The sequence below is a fragment of the Plectrocnemia conspersa genome, unplaced genomic scaffold (assembly GCF_051122295.1).
Source record: "Plectrocnemia conspersa isolate PC_06_02 unplaced genomic scaffold, ASM5112229v1 ptg000005l, whole genome shotgun sequence".
In the NCBI taxonomy this organism is placed as follows: Eukaryota; Metazoa; Arthropoda; class Insecta; order Trichoptera; family Polycentropodidae; genus Plectrocnemia; species Plectrocnemia conspersa.
Genome location: NW_028277169.1, coordinates 12,234,751 through 12,260,366, shown reverse-complemented (window position 1 = coordinate 12,260,366; position 25,616 = coordinate 12,234,751). Strand labels below are relative to the sequence as shown.

At 26.7% G+C, this 25,616-nt stretch overlaps 1 protein-coding gene across 1 annotated transcript in view; it reads right to left on the bottom strand.

Annotated features, from left to right (window-relative positions):
• Window positions 1–24,224, bottom strand: part of m (zona pellucida domain-containing protein miniature) — a 77,455-nt gene extending 53,231 nt beyond the window's left edge. Inside the window, exons 1-2 of the mRNA XM_088185518.1 lie at window positions 23,918–24,224; window positions 18,055–18,188 (exon numbers count right to left, since the gene is read on the bottom strand). The gene's annotated coding sequence lies outside the window, so the exon portion shown is untranslated. The remainder of the gene's footprint in view (window positions 1–18,054; window positions 18,189–23,917) is intronic.
• Between the last annotated feature and the right edge of the window lie 1,392 nt (window positions 24,225–25,616).

The following is a 25,616-nucleotide window of genomic DNA, read 5'->3' as shown; positions in this document are numbered from 1 at the left end:
GGGCAATCAGCAAACTATGCCGACTTTGACACTGATGCCAAATTCCTAGCGTCAACATTTGATCAAGGCCCCAATTTAACTATTGAATTTCTTGGATTTGAAACAAACATATCAGAATGAATCATTATCAATATTTTATTAAAATATGATATAAATTTACATTTATAGGTCACCACACCGGCATAAAAAATCACTATTGCATATTCAAGCTTTCGATATGCATCGCAGCGTTTTGCGTATTGATTATCATTAGCGCGTCTAGCTCTATATGTTTTTAAAAACGCCAGGTCAGGGATATTAATCCGGCAGTCGCGGCCCATCGTCAGTCGATATGTAGGCTGAACACTTGTCTTGAATGGTCAGCGTGTAGCACACAAACGATGGCCAGCCGCCGGAGCTGGAAACCAGACTTCAAGAACAATCCTCTCGCTCGGAACCGAAACGTATCAAGTCGCGTTTCCCGTTATTGTTCCACAGTGAGTGTATATAACATGATTCGTTACAATAACGTACGATTAAACATTTTTATAATTGTACAGTTAACATATTTTCAAGAGATTCTACACGCAAACGCGAGTTTATACATCGGAGCGTGTTAAATTGTTTAATTGAATAATTTCAATTATTGCTGACGAGCTCCATGAAATTTTCAAATCTAATTATAGATCTAACTGCAATAAAAAATATAATATAATATTTTCATACTTATACTTTGTTTAAAATATAAAAATACGGTAACAACCATAGAAACCCGTGATCACAAAAAGAAGAAGAATTTTGTACTTTTCGTAACATTTTGAATAACATATTTGACTCCTATAATCAATAAAATAATATAACAAGATATTTTAAATAATTTTCTCTGTTTTTTTTAAAAAAAAAAAACTTATTCTAGTTAAGCGTTTACACTGATTTTTAAACGTAAACTTAATGCATTCTGTGTTAAATGAACTTAATAACTATATTGACAACTATAAAATCAACTATTCTTAGCTTTGATAATTATACGTAAGAAACAAATATTTTAATTGTAATAACAATAATAAGCAACTCTATATATAGACAAATTAAATAAAAATAAATATATGAACGCAGCGAAATATTTATTTACCAAATTTTTTTAAGCACATACATTTATGTAAATATTTTATAATAAAATTAAGTATAGTAGTTTGAAAGAAACAGCGGTTTATAATTCTCCTAAAAAAAATCTTATTTAAATATTGAAAATACAATTAAAAAAATTAAAAAAATAACATAAGAGCGTTGCCACTGCGACAGCGCTGACACGCTTTTATTGCTTTTGACGTGAATTTTTTCCCTCTGAGAAGTGATAATTATTTTTGCGCTCTACTATTGACCAAAATTCGGTTTAAAAACATTTTGATCAGCCTTCTTATATTATAAGTCCACAGTAATATCATATTTTTAAAACATAATATCGAAATGCAGATAAACTGAAGAACAATATTTGAGATGCGATGTTATCTGTAATTATTTTTCCGCCAATTTACCCCTGAGAGATGAGTTGGCTTAGCTTCTATTTTTGACTTGACCTAATGAAAGTTCTGAAACTATAATTTGTTTTAGAAATTTCATTGGATTAGGTTTAGATTTGAGCAGTAAATAGACGTTTCGCCACTGTCAAATTGAGTTTCATGGACATTTTAGAACAGCATATTAGCGTCTATCAATTAAATTATATTTTCGCCCGTTAAAATGTATTCCGATATGATTATACTGAAATGACATATTTTAAAAAAATATTTTTGGGATAGATTCGAGACTATTTTTTCTAGATTTTCTTAATAATTTAATTTTTAAGAAAATCTAGTTCTATCTAAAATTTCTAGTTCTATAGAAAATCTAAAATTTCCCTAAAAATAATTTACCGATTATTTTTAGGAAAATTATTTAAAAATTTATTAGCAGAATTTTGTTGTGAAAAAATAAATCATAATAAATTATCAAAATGTAATTGAAAGTTGTTGTTAAAGCTTAAGTTGCAAAAACCATAAATTTAAAAAAAATCTATGATTTTAATTTTTTAAATTTCAAATTTGTAATTTTTAAAAAGCACAATTACAATCAAATATTTAAATTTGGTTGAAATAATTCAAATTCTGTATTTAAAAATATTTCAAATTTATTCTTAAAGCATAAGTTTTTAAATCCAAATATTAAACCAAAAATTACAAAAATAATGCATTAGTATTTTGTTATTAATTTATAAAAACTACACATTTTTCATTTAAGAAATAACAATTACTATTTGGTTTATATTTGTTGTTTAAATAAATTATAATTATTAGTCACATCAAAGTTAAGATGGCATATTGCGTTAGCAAAAAAAATTGAAAAAATATAATAAATAAAACTATAAAAGTTTTCAGGAAATGTATGTGTTTTATTATTGATTATTTTATTCAGTATATTAAAATATTTTTATGTTTATATTTTCTCAATAATATGCATATCATATGAACAATTTTGTACACTCTGTGCATTCCATTCATAGACACGCATGAAAATTTATCGCATTTCAATACAACCCGTTTTCGTGTATTATAATGATGAAAACTGCCATAAATCTTCCTACGACGTTCGATCAACCTCTGTTAGTTCGAAATATTTGATACTGTTAGTTCGCGTCGTCCAAATTTGGATACGGAGATGCACATAAACAAAAAGCATAAAAAACCGAGATCAACTTCATAAAGCATCTTTACTACGCACTTCTAAATCAAAGTCGCCGTTAAAGTACATATTTATATTTTATGCCCGTGCATAATTGGCTAGGCGTGTAATTGAACGATCATCGGAGAAATACCCTCGAAAAAGAATTCATCCGTATCTTTCTCTCTTCGGAATGTTAATGGGAGCTGCGACAAATTTCGCATTCATTATCACACACGCTTTTTATCTTGGGAGAATCACCTCATTATCTTAACGCGTCGCTGTTTAATTTAATCAGTTCAAATTGCGCGCTGAATTACAATTGATTAACAGTTCATTTTAAATAAATTGTAGATAGTTTACATACAAATATTGTAGTGAAGAGCATATGATACTAAAATTAAGTGGGACCAGACATTATTCACTTATTCAATAATCGAAGAATGCAAAGAATTTCCGTCTGCAGGTTGCAAGCAACACATTGAACCGAAATGGGTCACAAGAGTGTCAGTGGGAAGAGTCGGACCGCTTCCGGATCGAGGACCGCATTTTCAGCATTCCTGGCGCTCGTCATGGCCAATTACATTATTTGAGTGCAAGCGATTCTTCGAAAATTCGCATATTATTCTTAGCGAAAACCTCATAAGAGTACCCACAGCGGCCTGTGCTAGAATGCCACCCAGAAAACAGACCGTGAAGTCACCTGCCCCAAACAAACACGAAATAACTCAATTCGATCACGATACGCGGCCATTTTTATAACAATATCGTGATCGAATAAATCCGTAATGGTGTGGTGTTGTATTGTGGAGTTATTGTTATTTTATTGTTAACATTTTGATTAAATAATAGCATCTGCGGCGTGTATTGTGATCATCACCTGCGTATTCGTGCCGTATAACTAATAGATATCAACGCGCGTGAGTCACTAAATCCGTCACATTACTTCATAATAAAAAAAAGTGGGAATAGTAGAATATTCGCAAGCTACGAAATTTAGATGTTATTTAAAGTCATAGTAAAAAATATTATTTATAATATAACTGAATTTTTTAAATATATTTCATAACTAATAATTATTTTAGTGGTTAAATATAATAAAACTAAAGAAAAAATATATAATCGCAATTGCTATATTACGTTCGCAAGCTAAATATATACAAATATGTAGTATAATATATTAATTGCCTTACTTTACATTTAAATTACAATTTAAAAAAATATAGCTTAAAAAAGTCATGGATTAAATTAAATGTGATCCAAAAAATAATTTAATGAATGAAAATTCTTTATTTTATATTAATAATTTGAGACTTTAAGAATTTACTCTTAATATCATCTATACATTCAACACCGTTAGCTCGTTTATTGATATTGATGGTTTAGAGTAGATTAATCTCATAATAGTATTAAACTTAAACTTTTTAAAATAAATATTTTTTTTAGCAACATGTGTAATAAAAATAAAATAAATTAAAATAAACAACTTTACTTGAGTATATAATATACGTATAGAAAAATACATTACATAAATAATATACGCTAAACGCTAATTAGTAGGTTATTATATTAATAACAATAAATACAGATTAATATTTTTATTGAAGTATATATTTAAAGAAACGGTTATCCTATTAAAATATTATTATTTCTGTTCATTACAATAATAAAAAATAAAAAATGTGTATATTTTTTGCTACAATGATTGTATTTATTATAAAATTTATTAATACATAGTACTTAATAAATTTATTTAAGTCTATAAATTATCATTCAAGAAAAAGATTTTTTTTTTCTTAAAAATTTAAATATACTTTAAATTAAAGTTTACTAATAATAAATATGTATATGAATATATTAGGATATTTTAAGTACAGCGGTGAGTAATAATAATAATATATCTAGGTTATAATTTTAAATGGACACTAACTTTTAACAAATCGTAAAGCGTATGTGTGTATTTTTGCCACAAAGATAAGATAATTTAGATTATTTATTAAATTACCATCATTTTTTATAGAATGTTTTTAATTTTATTTTTGACAATAATAATAGTAGTAAAAACAAAACTATAATTTAATTTTCATCATTTACTAAAAAAAATAATAGTACATTAATAAAAATAATAGTACTAAATTAGATATACATATATAAGCTATACTTTATTCCATTAATAAAAAAATTTTTTTTTAAAAAATGAATTTTTATAAAAATATATATTTAGATTTTTTAAATAAAACGGTTAGTAATATTAATAATATATTAAATGGTTAGTAGCATAGTCACATAGAAGTATAGAAACATAAATTATTGTTCCCTGTTAAAAAAACTAAATTAAAAGCTTTTAATATATAAAAAGCACTCTTACACTAACCATTTATTAATATTAAATTCCTTTAATGAAAAACTAATTAAAATTACTGCCCTATAATATATTAAATATAGAGCTTTTTAAAACAGAATTTAATATTTTTCAAAAAATTTAAAATATAAAATTACATTATAAAAAAAGAATTAAATAATTTATTTTAATAAAACAAATTAACATGCCAAATTATCGGTGAAGCTATAATTTTAAGTAATAACCTTTTTATTATTTACAATACTACTAATTATTTTTATACAAAACATAATACATAGCCATATAATTTTATTTTTATCAACACATATTATCTGTCTCTGATAAAATTTAAAACAATTTAATACATTTAACTAACAATCGGTTATTATAAAACAAACTTTTACTGGCTATTTAATATAAATACTGAATATTTAATTGCTTATTGTTTATTTTAGTTAGTAAACATTTTTTAACAATTAATACAATAAAGTATTATATAATAGACTAAATTTTTTGCATTAATTTTTTTTTTTAATTAAAAAAACAGTTTTTCTAAAATATTTAGTCATTTCATTAAAGGTCGATATAGCATATATTTTTCTACAAAGGTTTGAATCTAATTTATGTATAATAATAACCATTTAAATATCCATTTTACGTAGAATATTTATAATTATAATCTAAAACTGAAATTAATGTAATATTTATTATTTTATATATAATAGCTAACGTAAAATAAAATATTTCTATATAAACTCTATATTATGTATATATTTATCCATTTTAATCATATCCTAACATGTTACGGTATTATATAATTTAATAGCATAGTAAAATGAACATTCAATTTTAAGTTATCTGCGAAAGCAATATCTTAATAGGACCTTGTCGTATATTTTGCAGCTGTCCATCAACAGTTTTAAAAGTCATTGTTAAATTTAATTTCAGTGTAACCTTATACAAATTTTATTGCCTTTTTAATATTCAATAAAATGTGCAAAACAATGTAACAATGAAGTTGTAAGATGAAATCACTTTTGCCACATAGCTCAACTTAACCCAAATTAACTTTATATTGATTTTTATTGCAGGCGTTAAACACCGACGTGTTTAATGTATAATTTATGTATTAAATCTCAACAGTCGTCACTTAAAGTAATTGTTAGGCAGCGCTAAATGAAGCAGAACGCAAATCTTCGTAATTTTGAGCTCGACTCGAAAAAAATAATTACAAGCATCGCGTATCCTTGGCAATCAGCACCTTCGCGTTTTTCGTACTACACGTAACCCGTTCAAGTGAGCCGACACACCCCCGAAGGATCGATTTCTAAGAACATTTTTGATTAATTTATGTTAATAAGTTCGGCATTACTACGGCGGGGCGAACGCATTCGCCGCCAATTTTGTACCATTAATATGTTAATTTTATTGTAAATTCAACAATTACATTTTAGTACTGCGCCGAAGATTTTTCGGTGAAAACTTTTACGGTATATGTAGGTGTCTGTGTGGAGCTTTTTTAATGCGCCCGAGCACGAAAGACAAGAAATTCTTAAGAGTATCTCGCGAAACCGAGCCGATGCGAATCTTGTATACGCGAATTGTGTTGATACCGTTACGGACGCATTTTTACGCGAACATTGTTGAAAAAGATGATAAACGATGGGAAACGTGACGATTATGCAATGAAACGAGTTGTATACACAGCGCAGACATATTTTGAACAATTTAAAAATGTGTAGCAAATATAGGCTTTATAACAGTATTCATCAAAAGATTTTACACATACTGATGACCAGGGCCGCCGAGAACGAACCCATGGGAAAACAATGATTCCGGGCCTCATGATAAAAATGTCATTTTATATATTTTTTAACATCGTAATATATTTTTTTTTAATAAAAAATAATACGAGTTAACCCTTTCTATGCTACAAATAAATATAAAAATTAGCCAGCGTTGTTGCATATTATCTGAAATAATATTTTATGCTAAATATTTAAATTAGGAATCAAAGAACTGACAATTTTAATATATTATTGGATTTATTAAAATAACAGTAAAAATTAAAATTCATACAAATAATAGTTAAATAACAGAAAAAAAATTATAAAAAATATAGTAAGAATTTTAATCAAAAAGTGAGGGATTAAACTTAATGTATTTAAATTACAGAGAAGTTCTAAAACACTATTATTTTGGTTTAGTATTATAAACATGATAAAATTTGCTTATGGCGTCTTAACTTTTAATTGACTTATGATATACAATATGTAGGTCCAAGATAGAGAATTAAAAAAAATATTTTTCTTTAAAAACACAAAATAGTTTTTAACTATATATTTTTTTTCTTAAGCTTTAAAAAAAACGAGTCTTATGGTAAATTGACCGGGCCCCCATACGAGCTTTTATGTGACTTAGCATATAGTTAACGCTAGTATTTGGTTGTTTTTACAGATATAGACTTGAATTTTTGATGCAAAATAAAGATTTTGAATATATTTATGATACCGTTTAAAAAAATTAAAAATTAAAAAAAAAAGTCAGCTTAAACAAACATATTTTGATGTGACTTTGTCACATATTTTAAAAACACCATAAAGAGCTTGCTACCCATATATACATATTATATATGATTTAAAAAATATTAATTTGTAATATTATTTGATAATATTTTTAGATCTATTAAATTTTAATATAAGATTTCCACTGTATGTCAAATAAATACTGGATTTATAACTTTTCATTAAATATTATAGCTGTTTACCTTATTTTTTATTAATTAAAAATCTTCGGTAGCAACATTGTAGGCACCGACCCAATGCGTTACAATGTGGTAACTCTAGCCTAATTTATTTAGAATGATACATTTATATTGTGGGTTAAGGTATGACAGTAGTGCTTAATTATAAATTGGATTTTTATTTAATAATTAATTATAAATCTTCTGTTAAAACATGACATGCGTTAGACACAATCAAAAACTACGAATAAAGCAGTGAGACACCAAAATAAAGCTAGTGACATATATTTTATTAATTAATAATTATTAATATAACTCAATATTGAAGATATTTTCTATAAGCTAAAATAGCTAATTATTAAAAAACATATGTAAAATCTAGCTCGATTTTATTTTAATTATTTATCACGGCACTAATCTATGAGTTTGGGAGTATCTAAAAAAAACTAAATATTAACCACTAATTTCTATCTCCCAGCATAGAACTTGATAATCACCAGGGTTCATAAGTGATTTGAACCCAGGTCAATTATGTACTAGATACAACCACGTATCTATCGTGAATTTCCCATTTTCAGCATGCCAGCAAACGTTACTTAAAGTAGATGCAAACTAATTAAATAATAAAGGCAATGTAAACAAAACTCTGCTTGCAATATTTATGCTTACTAAATTAGTAATTTCTCATTTTAAAAACATATTGTAATATATTTTTCTATTTACTTTATTTCAGATTAATAATTTTTATGATAATTTTTAAAGCATTACAGGAATTAAAAAAAATTCCTGGTACAAGTTTTAGGTGAAATACATATTTTTTAAGAATTTTTTTAACATATCGCATACGAAATGTAATATTCGACTTAATGCGTTTTTGATTAACATCGCTTAATTTTGGTTTAAACGTATTAAGTATCATGCACAGATATTTTTTATGGCATGTATACATATGTTTATATTTCATAATTTATCTGCAATATAAGCTAAATTTAACATATCTATGCTATATAGTTATTATATATAGTATACATTTAGATATTTTATATTTTTATATTGCTGCAAATAAATATTTAAAAAATTGTAAATTAACTATTAAGTTTTATCCGTGACCTTGTTTAAATATATATATATTTTTTTTGACACAGTTTCATTGCTTCTAGGGTGTTGCTTCTCAACACTTACTCATTAGAGCGTTACACGAAAATAAATTACCCAGATCCATGATCTATGTAATTGAACTACGAGTGTTATAATTATCGAACCTCCCAATTTGTGCGGTTCGATCCGATAAGTGTAGTCGTTTAATAACTTCAACAGGCGGAGTAGTAATTAATTATAACATCAGCGTCGATTAATAATATTTTTTCGACCGTTTCTCATAATACTCGCTAATATAATATAATAATGTGTGCCTTGTTGTTGTTCGGTCCGCATTCCGGCGCATCTGAATTAACGCTTAAAATCACGTTAGATTCTTACCAAAAATTACACGTGTTGAAATTTCGGAATTTCTCGGCAAGATCGTGAATGGGACCTATTTACGTGTAAAATAGACACATTAAAACTGTGCGTCAAGTTATCTTAACGCGTGACCGAGTGATCGGCGTTTTGAGATTACCGGTTAGTGTAGCAGAAAAATCTTATTAATAAAACTCCAATAAAATATCGATTATTTTTATTTATTGGAAACAATTTTATAATGTTTAACGTGAATTCAAGGGAATAATTTATTGTTACGTTTCGTTTAAATATTGATCTTGAAAAACTTGAATCAGTGATATTGATTCTGAAATTTATGTCTTATGAAAGGTTTAAGGTTATGGTTGAAATATGTTGTGTCAATATTTAGTTTATTATTTGCAAACAAAATAAAAAAAAAAAAAATGTCGGGGGCAATCGATAATTATTGTACAAAATAATAGCTGTCGGTCCGTCACTGTCGTGAGGTACCGCAACTAGCGAGTGTGCAAATACTGGACGCTTAGCGTTTTACGTTTTAAATACCATTTTCTATTCAATCTAGTTTTAGTATTTATTTAGTAACCTAAAATATTTAAACAATTGTGTATCTGTGAGCTATTTAGTATAGTATGAGTTTGATTAAAGGGTATTTCTACACTGCATATTTTTATTGTTATTTACTGGTTGGTTTAGTTTAACTAATAATTATATTTTATATTTTTTTAATACCTCACAAATTTATTCAAATATTTAGAATTATTTTTGCATCAGAACTCAATGAGATATTAAGAAACCTTACTCGCTAAAAACAATTAGAAATTTAAAGAATAAAACATGTTTTTACAAAAATTCACATTGAAAATTGGTTTTAAATAATTTAAAATTCCCTTTTTATCGTTGAAACAAACTTATAAAAAATAAAGGTAAAATTATTTCAAACCCTTTATATATCTTGTAGATTACAATTATTTGATTGTAAAAAAGAAAATTGAACAATGAAATGCGAATCATTTTTATTCGTAAAAGTATTTTTTTTTATTTTTGCTAGCATTTTCAGATTCAAGTCGGTCTTAGACATTAGATAAAAAAAAAGTTTATATTTCTATTCAACATTTTTTTCTATCTAAGCTTTTTGAATAGTTTCTAATACAAAAGCGTCGTTTTTATTTTTTTGTCTAGCTTTAAATAAATTTAAAATCATTATTCAAAATATGCTATTATAAAACTAAATACATCAGTAGATGATATAGATCAATAATATACTAAAAATTTTAGTTTTGTAAAAGAAAAATGTGATATTTTTATCAAAATCTAGTTTTTTCATACATTTTTCATTAAAAACATCTATCCTTAAATAAATTAAAGATCTATGAAGAATTATGATATATTATATTCAACTTACAACAATTTAATCAAAAATATTAAAAGCTTTTAAATCAATATCCAAATAATTTATCTTTGCGGCAAAAATATTAGTATTTAATAGTGCTTAGAAATATTTAAATACCTATATTATAAGAATATCATAATTAATCAACTCAACTATACAAATAAAATTATTTAACTCTGAAAAACTGCACCAAAATAAATTATAATAATATCAACAATTTTTGTAGCGATTTTTCTACAAACAATTTTTTATTTTCTATTTTTGAAATGTATAATTATAATCTAGTAAAAAATGTTTTTATAAATCAAAATTTATAATTAATTATAAAAATTTAATTAAAATATATATTTAAAAACATTTAAAATAATACACCTAACTAAAAAATTCAAGGAAAAATCGACGATATATTGATATTTATTTTAAAAATTTACGATTTATATGAAAATAATAAGATTTACCGAAAATAATCTGTTTTTCATAAGCTAATGAATCTTAACACTTATATGCGAGAGATAAGAAGATTCTTATCTTTTTTTGTACTGCAATGTTGAGATTTATTTTATCTATGCACATCTGTTTATACAATTAAATAGCATTTAGAGCAGAAATCTACTTTACCACTGAAACAGTCGACTAATTTTTCAACTGAATCTGCTTAGAATATACACCATTTTATAAGTTTTTAATTCGTTCCAATTTATTTGCTTCCAAAGCCAAAAAACCCATCTAAAGTGGTTACATTTCAAATTATTTTATGATAGGAAGTATATGAATTTAAAATAGTTATCTTTTCGAAAATTCAAACATTACTAGTGATTAAAATTTAGATTGTTATGTTGCCGAATCTGAATGAATAAAAAATTGATGTGATGAACACGCTGAAATGCTGAAGAAAACATAAACTTTTTTACTTTGAGCTCTGGTGTCAAAAAATTACACAGCTTATCTGAAATTTTTAGTTCAACACGACTTTTTTTAATTATCAGCTATTTATTGCGTTATATAGCGTTACAAACCATAACTATAAAGAAAGCCTATAAATTCGAAGCATGATTAATGTTAGTGAAAGATAAGTGTTGCTAAACAGTTTTAGAACAGATATCATGAAAAGGTCACGTTTAAGCGATAGTAATAAACTAATATAAATAGAAAAACTATAAAATAATTTAATGATAAACCGTAACATAATTTAATTTATGTAGGTACTAAATAAACCAGAACATTTCAAATCGAATTATCATGTAGTAAAATATAAAACAGTCAATTGTCTAAACTGGTAATCGGGTCAAGATAATGCAACAATGGTCCTGAAAAGTTTTAAGCGCTTATTCTAAGTAAGTGACTCAATAATGTAATCCATGTGGAGCTTAAAGGCTCGAGTGGGCAAGTCATGTAGCTAATATAAAAAAAATAATCGATTGTCTTAGCTTCAAGATACTAGTTTTAATAGGTAGACCAACTACAAGTAGAAGATTCAGTGTAATAATATATGAACCGAAGATGCATAAGCTACACAAATGACTCAAAAACGAATACCACTCATATGTATTATAAGTATACATATTTGTTAATTTATAACTGCATTTCATAATAGCCCATTTCTCCGACACCCCACGACTTGCTCACTTTCGTGACGCTATTTCGTGATCGATCGCAGTGGTAAGCACCAGCAGAGTAAATGTTCCATATCGAGATGAGCTCGTTGTTTCTCTCGTCTCGTCTTCGGTTCGTAGTTCAGATGACGTGACGAGCGGCCATTATTAATAATTCAATTACGAACTACGGTTAGCTTAGTTATGGACACACCGTTGCGTGACAAATTAGTTTAATTGATAAAAGCAGTGCACGTCTGCCAACTGGGTTGTGACTTTGCCCGCTAAAGTAACTCATTTTTTTCGCATTTACACCGCATGTACAGTCATCATAATATATAATAATAATGATACATACGTACGTATATCTGTAGCGGAACTGGCCTCACACTATCGAGTCTTATACCAAGATGAATAATGCATTGAAGTATTTAGGTGAATAGCCTTCGTACCTTTCGCGAGCCTTTTCTATTTTATATACATATTTTATTGTTTGTGCAACAGTATTATAACTATGATTATGAGCATTTTAATAACTATATAATAGTAAGTAAGTATACGTTTGTGCGCTTATCAAGCAATAACTATATAAATTATGATTTACTATTAAAAAACAAATCCATTGTCTTAATTAACTGTGAAGTACTCTTCATTTAATTCACAAATAAATAAAAATATAATACCATTGATTTTATTGTTTATTTAATACCCTCAAACCTAAAAAATATAATGTTTACAAAAATAATAAATACTCATCCGCGTTAAATCACAGCTGGAGTTCCTTACGGAAATATATTGAGAGCATTTATTTTTATTGTAATACGAATTAATAAGTTCCCACAATTTTAAGCTAATTATAAATAAATTAAATTAATCGATAATAATAACGTAAGCTAGCTTAGCCACAATTTTCAATCCACAATCCAAAGTGAGCGGCTTAGTAATATAGAATAAATATCAAGACATATACTTTGACATTAAGCTTAAATTAATTTAGGAATATGATTTCGAATATAGTCTCAAATGTTTTCTACTTTTGCAGTCCTTGCACCGATATTTAATATAAACATTACGTTAAGAAAAAAAATTGTAACATATAAACAATTATTTAAACACATTTTAACATATGCTTGCTTGGTGTGGAGTAACATTTAAGATATAGCCAATAAATTAATTTAAAAAACACACATTTTTAATTGATACACAACTTCATAATAAGCATCAGTTACTAGAGAGCAAAAAGCGTTATTATTTTTAGACTATAAAATAATAATTCTATGTTTTACGTAAAAATACTAGTCCACTTATCTTAAGTATTAGAGAATATAATAAATAAATCTAAAGTATAAATAAAAGCAGATAATTCCAGAGCCTTAAAAGGAAAAGCACAAATAATAATTATATAGAATCCTTGAATTATATTGAAATTAAACAATTGTAAACATAAAGGTTAGAAACCAGTAAAATATATTTTATTTAAAAGAATGTTTGCAAATGTATTTATCATATTAACATAAACGTTGTATAAAATCTTAACATACATTTCATTATTTTTGCAATAAACTAAGAACACTTGTAATAATGAAAAAAATACATTATTAGCAATATTAAAAAGATTCAAAAATTCCTCTTTACTTTACCTATCAATGTTTATACAAATAATAATAACATAAGTTTAGTAGTTACATAAATTTTAATCAATAATTTAGCAAAATATGCGAGAGAAACTAAATTTGTAGAAACCGAAAGAATCACAATGATAACTTAAAAAATATTAGGCATCAATATAATGGATTTTTTCATTATTATAGCTTAGAGACGTTCTTATGAAAAATACTAGTATCACAATCGTCAATAAATCAACAAAAATTACATACAAATAAAGTGAATTAATTAGGATTTGAAGTATAAAAAAAAAATGCTATTTATGTATTTTTTTGTTAAAAACTGTTTATTAAAAGACGCAGTTTTATCAACAAATACTGATTATTCAGCTTAAACCGGAATAAATTAAAATCTTATATTTTAACTCATAATATATATTAAATTAATTTAGGTAATTAAAAAAAATATTTATAAAATATTTATGGTTCAACTTTCAAGCAACTACAAAAATCTATGTGTTTAATTTATTTTTTTATCAATTTTTTTAATTTTTTGAAAAGTAGTATCCTTTTTAATTTTTTGAAAAGTAAGTATCCAATAAGCTTTTGATAAAACGTAAGACAAGAACATCAAGATCAAATTTTATTATTTACAGGATATAAACAAAATTATTATTAAATAAAATCAGTCAACTATCAGTTTATTTGTGGTTTAACATACAACCAACTTCAAAACGTCCTACGCAAATCTGTTTGTTTATAACATTTTTCATCAAATTTTCCATATAATATTTATTAAATATACTACTTTAAGATGAGACTTCTTACTTTGTTTACAAATTAATCAATATTAAACATGATGTATATGAAATTTTTTATTGCATTTTTAATATATATATACTGTACATATATATGTATATATAATACATATAATATAAAACATAATATAAATATATATCTTTAATTTTAAATTAAGTTCTGGTTCAAGATTAAATATATGGATATTTAAATATTGAATTTTAGTAATACATATGTGGAATATGCTGATTTTTAATCTTATTTGCAATAGATTTTTTAATATAAAATTAAATTAATAATAAAAATAACTGTCTAAAGAAGCTGTATTATTAGTGTAGACTTCAATACAAATATCTGAATCACATAGAATTTGGTCATAATAAATCACGAGAAGCATGTGTTTTGACATATATTCGCACGTTTACTTTGCTTATAATAGATCGAATATTTATGTTTTTTAACAAAGACATATTTTAAATGTAGAAGAATGTGACACATAATTTTAAATACAAGATAAAGTAAACGTTGCATATAAAAAAAAATCTTTTAAATTTCTAACATGATTAATAAAATTAAAGTAAGCATATTAGATCGTTTTACATTAGACGTTTACTTTTTTATCTGTGATTTGTAATAATGTGTCACCTTTCTTCGTCTTTTCAACATCTTAAATTAGCTAAAAGTAAAGCTTGTCATAACAATTTATGCACAGTAGATTGAATCGATATCAACACATGAATTAGAAATTGCATCTTATTAACTAAAGAATATAAAAATTAAAATATCCACTCAAACATCGTCTGATACTTTGCATTTATAAACGAATTCGAAGATCGACACCAAAAGGAAACTCCCCACATTTCCCGTTATGTCCATCTTGCGTTTTTCCGCGTGGGCCCACGAGTGCTCTCTGTCACGCAGGCGAATTTTTTTAAAGAGGCAAGGTAAAAAATATCGTTGTTTGTACAGTACGTGTATGGTGGCCAACACTGGTGGCATACTTAATGCTCAAAGGTAACTAAAACTAGTAGAATGTCGTTGTGACGCGTTTTGTGGTCGCCGGCAGATTATCTTATAGAAGCATTGAAAAAATTGTGAAGAGACCGAGCAATGCGGGGATAACCATCTCACGAAGCCACATACGTTTGTATCTTTGAAATAATCAACAATTACAAAAATAATAAATATGATAATATGATACATACGTAGCTTATTCTTTAAAATAACTGTATTCCATTATGAGGATTTGTGTGATTGCTGATATCTGATAAGATGTTATTTTCTAATGGCAAGATAGCTATTAATTTCTTTCATATTTGACAGTACACTTTATACTTTATTACCTTTATATCAATAATAGATAGCTAAAACTATTTCATTGTATTTATACAATCAATGCTTTTGCTATTTAGTATGTAATTTATTCAACAAATTGGGTTCAAATTAAATATTAATAAGAATAACTATTTTTATAATATATAGTACTAATATTTGGTAACACAAGTATTATATTTGTACTTAATATTTACTATTTTTATAAGATAAACTAACATGTAGAAGCATGAGTTTTTTTTTATATATTATATATTTATTTATTCAACCTATGATTTTCACAAAATATATTATAGCATTTTTTATTATATCTTATAATGATAGTTATGTTAGACTATGATATTAATATATTTAGAATAAATTATCTACAAGTTTAAATTACCACTATGATTTTTTAAGTTGAAAGTGTGTTTTATTATTTTTTACATAACTTATACCAGATGAGGTAGCTGATTTTTTTATAACTAAAATTTACGGCTCGATTTTATCAATAAATTTGTAAGAATAACACCAGCTTACAATAAATATATATTACTATTATTACAACTTGCAATCAATAGATGTAACTATGTACGAACTAGCTTGTTTTTATCTGTGAAATTAGGAAAAACCTATTTATAATGAGACTATAATAATTAAAAAAAACAATAGGGTTTATATTGGATTTGAAGTAACTGTTTTTTTTTATTATTTTAATGCTACAAAAAGTATTTTATTTTATATTTTTAAAAGCACGATAGACGAGTGTTTTAAGCCTCTATTAAACTGAAGGATTTGGTTTCAGCATTGTGTAGGGCAACGTGTGACGTGTAGCTACTATATATATGCTTTATTAGAAAAAATGTGAGCATATTTTTTTTAAGTGATTTTTATAATAAATAATAAAATATATGGTTGCACAAAAATTATTATTGATAATTTTATAAGAATATTTAAAATTTCATGCAACTATATAATTTTATTATTTATTATAAAAGTCAGTTTAAAAAAAATATAACGATAAAAAATTTTTGGCGTGCATAATTCACAAATTAATGTTTTAAATTTTTAAATAAAACTTATTTTTTGTAGCTACGCGTCACACGTTGCCATACGTAGTGATATAATCGACTCAATTTGTGTACACTTAAATATACCTGCTATAAATCAAATGTGTTTGAATGACTAAAAATTATTATTTAGTTAAATCTATATGCATTATAACCGTTACAAAATATAAATCTACAATAAAAAATATATTTATGACAAAAATATGTTCTATAAAAACACATATAATTTTATAAAAAAAATCATCAGGAAAATTATATTAACACTCATAATAATATTTTGTAGTATAAGGTTAATTTCTAATGAATATATTAGGTTATAGTTATCATTGTAAATTATATTAATTGAAGTGTTAAAACTTGAAAATGTCCTTTATAAGAAAATAAAATGATTGAAATAAGTTTAAATATATTTTACGCCTTGATTTAATCAAAAGTTTATTAACCTTTAAGCATAGATTTGTCTGTATATTGCAGTTAATTAGAATAGTATTTAAATAAATTTCATGATATTAGAAGGATGTAAATATTTTTGTCATTTTTGAATTAATTACATGGTTCAATAGCCTAAACTTAACGGAATTATAATAATAATATATATGCACATATCAATGAGTGTTTTATTCACACATTATTTTATAACTATTAAAAAATGGATAAAATGACTCATCAGTTAAACATTCTTCGATTTAAATAAAATTCAACGTTATCTAAAAACACCGTTAAATTTCCTAAAAAATAATAAATTTATTGTATGTTCACAAAGAACGCTACATAATCACCAAATTAATGAATTGGAAATGATGTTTTTTTACATTATTCGGGTTAAAAATTAAATAATACATCCAAAATCGATAAAATATTCATGATGCGCTCACGGTAGATACACCTGACGGAATAATTAGTAGGACGTTTCATTTGAAACACACACACACAATTGTTAAGTTTTGTTTATCAAGCACAAAAAAATGTCATCTTCTCCGTATAGATAGATACTTTCGCTCATTAGCATACGCGTATCAGTGTCGCATAATTTATAGCCTAATATAATATTAAAAATAAAATACTCACAAATTTATCGGCGGTGTCAGGAGCAGGCGATGTTTACACTCAATTCCATATAGTTCACGGTTAGTTTTAACGGTCCGGTGCTAATGTAACACGCACAATGTCACAGTAATCACTTAACTAGTCATATCGACGATCTGAAAATATGTATTATATAATATAAGAACACTCAAGCTACGTCCGTGGCGTTCAATTCACAAATGGGTATTGATCAATGTCGCTCGGGCATCGGTGCGTTTTCACTCTAATTGCTTTCTATTTCAGGTACACGAAAGTTCGATAATGCAATGTATACTATATTGTATTTACAATCATATTTTTTTTATTTGCGTATAAAAGAAATTCGTTCGATTGTTCCGTTTAACCGTTCGAGGCTCGCGGAACATCGAACAAATAATTGGGGGAATCGAATGCGGGCTGCTATGGTTGAAGCGGCAATTACTAGTCTACAGATACACTTTTTTCTCGTGTCTATCGTCTTCATGCGAGTACATATACGAAAAACTGGTTTATTTAATTTTGTGAATATATCAGAAACGCGGCTGGGGCATGTCAAAACGAAACGGACCGCTCTTCTATTCGCGAAACCCAATTTAACTGAGTTTTTATTTGAAAGATTGATCAAAAATCCATAGAATGACTGTTATTGTAATTACTTCTATATCATAATTATCTGAACAATAAAATTGTAAACAGTATAAAGCTTCTTTACGGAACTCGGCTATCTAACCGTTTCATGTATCAAAGTAGACCAAATGTTCTGATTTCATTCGCCAATTACTTGTAAAAGTGTGACAGTAAATATATGTATTATATTAAAATACAAATTAATTATTTATTATTAGAAATTATTGTTTTTGATGCAATTTCATTAATTATAAAATTAATATATATATACATATATACTAAATCAGTGTCGTTCTATGTATTACTTGAATAAATATATATCATTTTTATACATTCATTTTATATTGAAAATAATTACAGAAAACTGTCTCAAAAAAAATGTAAGCCTTACTTAAAAAAATAGTGCAAATTAATCATTTCTCTTATACATACATAAAAACCAGAAAGGATTGAACGATATAGTATATAAATAAAAATAAATAAAGTAAATTACACATTCTTTCTATCTATATTACTGTACTTAAAGAGGGCTTTTTTGTCATGTAACGCAGTGGAACGGCGTTCCGGTACCTTTTTAACAGTATTTTTAATGTTTAAAAAATAGACAATCTGCGTAACATTTTATTTTATAAATTTTACGTCATTATTTTTAAGTGTAAAAGTTTAACACCAAGTTTATAAATGAAAGAAAATTTCGGTTATTTATCAATCGCCGGTTCCACTAAAAAAGGACCAAAACAATAACAGAAACGACGACAGAAAATATGGAAATATTGATATGATAAGAAGCTATGTAAAGTATGGATACAAAACATGGAGAGAAAAAAAGGTACTAAGATAAAATTAAGAACACCTAAACCGAATTTCGACCAATAGGAGAGCGCAAAAAACAATTATTCCTTCTCAGAAGTCAAAAATCCACGTCAAAAGCAATAAAATCGTGTCGTCGCCGTCGCAGTGGGAACGCTCGTTACCGAGCGTTCCCACTGCTACGGCACCGACACGATTTAATTGCTTTTGACGTGGATTTTTGACTTCTGAGAAGTGATAATTGTTTTTTGCGCTCTCCTATTGACCAAAATTCGATTTTAATATACTTTGACCAATACTCTTATATCAGTAAATTTTTTATTTTGTTTATTTTTTTATACGCTTTGTGGCATAGGAAAAGCTGCTTAAAATTGAATTTAAATAATATTTTTTTTAGTAAAATGCTTCACAAAAAAAGTCCTGCTCTTAACTCTACATACTTTTAACTTCATTATTTTATTTAAAATTTGACAAACCCAAACTTAATTTCAAATGAAACTTATCGATATATTTATTATTCAAACAAATAATAATAACTAGCTCTAAAATATATCTGTATATTTTTTATTATAAGAAATATTTTATATTTAATATTATCATTTCTAAATTATATCTAAAAAAAATAATTAATGACAATAGAAATAAGGAGCTGGTATTTTTTAACAAATCATTTTAAGCATGAATTTATTTTTAATAAAATATAAAAGCTAATCTTATAGTACTAAAATTGTTTAATATATTAATAAATGACCAACAAGTATTTTTAAAAATGCTAATAAATTAAATTTTAATGAATGAATTATTTACAACATATATTTTATTTATTTAAACCCCAAATAATGACCCAATTCACACTTTTTTATAAATTTAAAGCTTTAGTATACTAATTTAATTAATTTTAGTGATCAGATCGTTAAATACGGCTATTCAGAGCGGTCGTAAAATATTTTATCTCGCATTGATTTATACGCAGATTCCTCCGAAAAGATGCACTTCAAGATATTTAATTTAATGCATTCGCATCTGATGGATCACGTACCTTCTTTAAAATCAAGCCTGAAGATGATATCATCGCCGAAAAATTTTAATAGAGCCCATAAATCGATTTTGGTAATTTATAATAAAATTCCGCCCGCCCGATTGCGATTTTTTTCTTCGAGAGACTCAAACATCTGGTCGTCTTTTTTTGTTTTGTTTTAAATATGCTCGTTTTTACTACTCTAGCACACATTCATGCTATTTTTATTAGGCCAACTAATCGGTGAATCAATCGAGCGAGCTGTCCAAACCGGCGGATCGTTAATCAGCGACAATGACGCTTCCGAGGAGATTCCTGAGAGAGAAAGCCACAGAAGAGAATCTCGACACGGGAAAATTCCACCAATTAGGTGTCGTGACGGATATTATATTATGACGGCATCGACGAGAAGGAATTCGCGCATTCTACATTTTGGCATTGGACTCATTTATGGTAATACATCTTACACTGCAGGGGATTTGTATAAGAGTAGAGGTTACCGTAGCAAGAAATTGTTTTAACCATTTCCATTATTTACTATTGATATTAAGTAATCGTGTAAAAGTTTATGACACTAAGTAGAACCGCAGCTTCAATCAAGCTTTGAAACAATCGTGTTTTAATTAAATTTATATAATTGTTTTCAGTGTACAAATATGTATGATATACTCAATAATAGTAAAACTCATTAGCCGCTATAGAGTCGCGTTTTATTTTATTATTAAAATACACCGTAGACTATTGCAAATCGCTTACGATGAGAACCATCGATATATATTTAACGTTATTTTATTGTGTGTATTACACACTCTATATAAAATATATATACCATACATATTTTATATAGAGTGTGTAATACACACTCAATATAAAATATAAATAAATATAGTAGAAATCGTCTGCTCGATCGAAAGCTTTCGAGAGGCCGTAATATATATAATGTAGTAATAATACAATATAATTATATTGTCGGTGCTTTAACGGTAATATCGTCACAAGACTCGCTTAAATTAATTGGATTTCATTTAGCCAAAAGTATTTTAGTCCATTGGGTCATCGATAGAAATCGACGAAACGCGAAAAAAAACAGCGAAAGGAAACGGAAAATATTTGCGTAAAGCAAAACATTAATAAATATAACAAAGTGCTATATTTATAGTCATTTTTTTAAAACAGTAAATACACAAATAATTAATCATCGATGTATCAATTAAAACACTCGAAAAAGTTTTATTCGAAATGGATTTCGATTTATGATCTGTATCTTTCGGCCTAAGAACATATTTATATAAATGATTTTTACCAAAAATATGGCATACAATGTCCATTATAACTAAAATTGTTTTAATTATTTTGGATTGTAAAATCAATATTAATTATACTTTTAAGAAATAGTTGAAAAAAAATAATTCATATAGAGTTATAAGTATATATTTTCTTGTTGTTTATAATACGTTAATATAAAATCTATACAATAATTGATTCATATAAAATCTTATTAAATTAAAAACTTATGTCTTAAATAAATAAATTGTTAGCAATGGCATATGGTATTTTAAATGATGGGTTATGATAACTTAAAAGCGATAGAAGAGTGGTGTAAATTGGCTATTGACTTGAAAGATCTGGGTTCAAATCTCATATGAACCCAGTATCGTATCTGTGAGATCGGAATTAGTGATTCATATATAATTATAATTCTGATCGATCCTCGCAGATAAGGTTTACCTAGATTTTTTTAGATCTCACGGATGAATATCGTGATGAATAATTAAAATCGGGCTAGGTCGTACATATTAAAAAATGTTTTTCTTTAATAATGAGCTACTTCAGCTTGTATAGAATATCTAACATGTATTAAAAACATCAAAAAATACTATAAAATGATTCAGTTGAAATAAAAGTCAAGGATAAAAATACTACATAACTGCCATTATAAAACTTGTATCTCAAAACAAAGTTTCTCAGTTGATTATACCATTTTGTTTTGGGTTTTAGAATATATTAGATTTTAAATCTTCATAACGGTTTTGTGTAAAAGATTATCGATTTATTTTTCAGGCATGCTAGAATATTATATGTATTAAATTATTAGAAAATTGCAATAGAATTTTTCATTGATTTGAAATATTGTATGAAGGCATTCTATTTTAACATATATAATCGTAATAGTATAAAATAATTTCTAACTACCGTCATGATGCCCAAAAAATTGTTACTGCGTTAGTATGTCAATAGCATAATTTTTTTATTAGTTTAATTAAATTTAGTTAACATTAATCGGTGAATATGTAAAAGCTTTTGAAAAACATTGTAGCAGCCAAAAGATTAAAAAGTTTAAATACAATTTAAAAAAAGTTCGATCATCATTCAGGTCATTATGACGCATTGGATAAACCTTATGAGTCGTAATAGTCAGATTTGTAATAAAAACTATTATAATTTGACAACCTAGCTTGATTTTAATTAATCATTATGATAACATAATCTGCGATAAGCGTTCGCGGAATTATAATTATAATAAATACTGATTTAAAACTTCTAGACACGATAGAAATTAAATCATGTGGAAATTAGACACAGGTGTTACTTATCGATATACATCGGTGATCTATATTGAAACACCGTTAAATCTAACATTGTGATAATTTTTAATTAAGATCTAAGTTTGTATAATTTTCGCCATTAAAATATGTACGTTGAAAAAGTGTCATAAATAGAAAACAACAAAAAAATATCATGAATTTTGTATTTTAAAAACTTTTTTTGGTTGTAAATTATATGGTTTTACTGTGTTTTATATCTCTTTTTGTATTTAACATATTTTAAATATTGTTTTTAAGAAGTAGAGCGAATACAGGTAAATTTATGGAATATATGGAATGCAATTTCAAATAATATAAAAAGCATATTTGATTTCTTACTTACAATGAACTAAATATATAGTTTACAATATGCTTCGAAATTAATTTTGTTAGGGATAAAACATTGTTTTATATATTAAATAATATATACTAATAATTTTTAAGTCCTTGCTCGGAAAATATCCACCGATTTACAATTAATTATATTTAACATACAATTATAAAATATTCTTGCTAAATTGCTTTTTAATAACGAAATATATAATTGTCGTATGATGTGGCATTTGATATCAAAGTCGGTCAAGTACAAGTAAATTTTTCTAGACTACCGAAAAATCAAGTTCTCTTCTAATGTAAACAAACTTATAAATTACTGAAACGAATTTGATATCCAACTACACATATCACACAATTTAATCGGCAATTATTTTCCGAAAATTGTCACTTTTCACGTGGTTAACCACCCTCGGGGTGGTAGTTGGAAAACGCACCGGCTCCCGAGCGTCCGGGCTCACGGTTGGCCGGTAGTTGTCACGTGGTCAATTACCATGGGGTGGGGGGTGGTTGCAATTGTCACTCGCGTTTTAGTGTGTCACTCGCACACAAAATCACACACACGGCACGCGCACAGTGTCAGTAGATCGGGGGAGCGTGTGTTTCCTCGGTGGCCGAGTGGCGAGCACTGGCACCGGCTCGAAAAGAGCCGACGATCTCCTCCCCCCACCTCCCCTCAGGTGCTTCACCCCGCCGAGCTCCCCCCCACTCTCAATTACTCTGCCTCTGCTTGTGCTGCTGAGCAGCATTCATTTCTCTTCACCTCTCGGCGTCCTCTCGCCTCTGCGGACCACCAACCCGAAAAAGAACGGGACTCCTTCTTCTTCTTGTCGAGAGAGAGAGAGAGAGACTCGCACGCTCAGAACTCAATTTGTATAAATTTCTAGATCGGTTCTATAATTTCTGTTAACCCTTTCCGGTGAAATTGACATTAAGCGACTTTCCCTATGAATGATCTGGATTAATCTAGAAACGCCGAAAAACAGACAACCTTACTTTTAATTTACTTTAAATACAATTAAGATATCTCAAAGCAAGAACGAGTTAACGGACTTACACTTAGATTCAAGATATCATATGTAGACATATGCAAATTGCATTTTGACTTTTTATTTTGTCTAGAGAATGCTGGGGCTTTTACTATGAAACGAATCAGGTTATCTTATAAAATATATTTTTCATGTAATTTTATATATATCAATATATTTCAATTCATTTGCATAGAATTCCTCTTGTTTTTAAATAATTTTATTTTCTAGTTGTATACATGTCTTCATTTTTTTCGTATTAACACTATACAGGCAAAAAACATGGCACAGCATGTGTGCTAACAATTACGGTCCGGTGACACAACCCCTGTGCCAAGTTTTCGTTTTCAAGCATTACTAATCTATGGCACAACTATTTTTTTGATTAAAATGCTGGGACTAATATAAATATTCAATAAAATATAAATATAAAATAAAAATATTCAACAAAAAACTATTCAAATATTTTTTTAATAAATCTCAAAACAAGATTTTGTCATCTGGTAAAATCTAAACGTACATCCGCGTGGTATGTATAGTGTTAAGTGTATATTTTTTTTGCAACATTTTAATAATGATTCCTAGATTTATATATTTATATTTTCTCTTACATTTTAATCCTTGTAGCATTTATATTGCTCTACACATTTTATTTAGAATATATATAACCGGAAAGAATTTTCTACTACAATTTACCGATGAAAAATTCACCGATTACAATTTGTCGAATGGAAAAATCCGCGACAAGCAATTCGTCACACAGATTGATAATTAATAATCAATGATTTATTTATTAAAAACCATAAAACTTTAGTTAACGTATTTAATTTCTTTTTTTTAATTATTACCGTTAAATACATATCATATAATTTGCTTTCAATATTTTTGTAACTATTTATTTAATTGTTATGGAATTTAAAATAGAGCGATATAATAAGGGTCTGTAGGTCCTATACTATATTTGCGTTAACACAGTCAGTGCAAGAGCTATTTATTTCATCATTATTCATAATTGAAAAAGAGGGTTCGGGTTTACGCCCGCACATATTAACCGAATTTTGACTAATAGGAGTGCGCTAAAAACAATTATAAACTTCTCAGAAGTCAAAAATCCCCGTCAAAAGCAATGAAATCGTGCCGTTTTTTGTGGCTGTATTACTTGAG